General features: G+C 49.0%; 1 long non-coding RNA gene across 1 annotated transcript; it reads left to right on the forward strand.

Annotated features, from left to right (window-relative positions):
• The first annotated feature begins 279 nt into the window (after window positions 1–279).
• On the forward strand, window positions 280–1,961 carry LOC119347418. Its single transcript, XR_005168320.1, has 2 exons — window positions 280–920; window positions 1,482–1,961. It is a non-coding gene; the product is annotated as an uncharacterized LOC119347418 (long non-coding RNA).
• The last annotated feature ends 261 nt before the right edge of the window (window positions 1,962–2,222 follow it).

Consider the following 2,222-nt stretch of genomic DNA (forward strand, 5'->3'; position numbering starts at 1 on the left):
GACCTTTTTCTTTTACGGGGATGCAGGCGCGTGTGGTTTGGTTGGCTGCAACATCCGTCTCGGTCGATCGATCAGGGTGAGGAATTACTTATTTCTCATCCTGGGTCTTTTTTTTTTGAGATTTCTCACCCTGGTTTTTTTTTTGTTTCCTACCGGTTCGGGGTTTCGAAAGTTCGGAACGTAGACGAGGTCGTTTCCAACTTCCGAAACCCCGAACCGGTAGGAAACAAAAGGAAAAAAACCTCGGTCACCCCACGGTCCCCACCCACCCACCATCTCTCCCCTTCCCTGAAATCCCGACTCTCTTCCTTCGTGTGCATCGCCGTCGGGCCCCTCCACCTTCTTCCACCTTGCCGCTCCACTCCACGAACCCCAACCACCTGCAGCCGCCGGCCTACCCACACCTCCGTTTACCCACCTTCCATGGCGCGCCGTCCTGGCCCTCTTCCATCTCCGGGAGTCGCCTCGGGCCCCGCCTACCGCCGCGTGACACCCTGCCCGCCCCTGACCGCCGGAAACCACGCGCACCTCGCCGTCCCTCGCGTGCTAGCCCGCCCTTCGCCGTGCAGCGGACCCTGCCACCGTGCAGATCACGCCGCCCCCGCAAACCTCATTGCCGATCCAGTCGAGGGGGCGGCCGGATCCAGCTGGCCATGACCCCCGGCAAGGCATGGGAAGCGACGTGCACGGGGCGGCCTCCTGCTCCCGGCCGATGTAGTCGTTGTCTGCACCGCCGTCCTATAGTGCGATGGGGATCCACCGTGCCGCTCATGACGTTCGGCATCGCCACCTCCGGCCGTTCAAGACGGAGCTCCTGGATGGTGCTGGCCTGGCTCCATGCTTCGGACCTGGAGAGGAGGTGGCTGGCTCACACCGGATGGCTTCGCATCAATCCAACTACACTGCTAGTCCCCGTTCAGGTTCTGCCTTAGATGTGCATCAACTCCCGTGATTGCTAGTCCCCTGTTTCTTTGGAGATTTTTTTGTACAAGTTTCGTGAAAGTTGTGCTGATTTGATGCTCTCAACATGTTTGTGGTTATGTCTCTGATAACTAACATCAGATTTTGTCCTTTGCCCAATTTTTTGTGAGCAACAAATATTCATACATGTGTATTATGTATATCAGTTCTTGTGGGAATACCTCTACAGAGCAAGTTCGATTTTTGCGCCTCTTTCACGAAAAAAATCATATTGTACAATTATAGGGTCTTTTCTTGAAGTTCATATTGTCAAGACGTCGAAGCTCACATAATATAGTTCAGGATAGTTCAGAACTTTTGGTGACTCATGTCTGATAATTTTTTTGTGATACGTACACGCAAGCCTGTTCATATTTGTATATTTGTTAATTTAATTATCTGTTAGGATCTGGTATTAGTAGTCTATTTTTTATGAGCAGTCTTGTTCGACTGATGCTTTGTTATAGTGTGTGTTTGAAGTTCATATTGTCAAGGTCACGAAATTCACAACCTGTCACCAGGGATCCTGAAGAAAATACATGTGGTTTTGGCATGTCTCACATCCTACAGCAACGATCCCCTGCAAGCCCTGAGCCGCCGGTGTTCCGTCCACAAATCTGCGAGGGATGTAAAAGCGGCTGTGGCATCTTGTCAGCTGCCCATCAAATGTAAGCCTATTATGTTGTCCTTCAGTAGCAGTTCGACAAAAAAACTGCAGCAATTCTACATGGGAAACTATGATATTTCAGGTCTGCTACTATGTACGTTGCTTGTTGGTATGCCAATGAGTACATACATTTTGTGTTGGTTCTTTTCCCCTTTGGCTTTCTCTGCCATGGATGTGTGCATGCGTGCTATGTGCGTGAGTGCGCTACATCAATTTGTGTAAAAGAAGCATTTTGAATTGCGCAAAATTAGTTGATGGTTGTTGAAGTTCAGACATTTGTAATGGCGACGTTATGTAATTATAGAATGAGAAGTAGTGCGTGCCGTATTGTGCCCACAAGGTGTTTGCGTTTGTGTGCCATTGGCTGCTACACACCCTGTGTTGATGCTGCTGCTGCTTTAACTTTTACATTTTTTTCAGTGACTTGTGAGAAATTTTTTCCTTTGGATATATGCGATCCAGTACACTTGTTCTACTAAGTAGCAGGGTAGGTGCTTCTTAGTGGCCACGCATGTGAAATCTGTTTGCTGATTTCACTTGATGGCATGTACATAAGTTCAAAATAGAAAACACGGGAGATCACTAGGGAAAATGC

This window comes from Triticum dicoccoides, chromosome 1B, assembly GCF_002162155.2.
Source record: "Triticum dicoccoides isolate Atlit2015 ecotype Zavitan chromosome 1B, WEW_v2.0, whole genome shotgun sequence".
NCBI classification, from domain to species: domain Eukaryota; kingdom Viridiplantae; phylum Streptophyta; class Magnoliopsida; order Poales; family Poaceae; genus Triticum; species Triticum dicoccoides.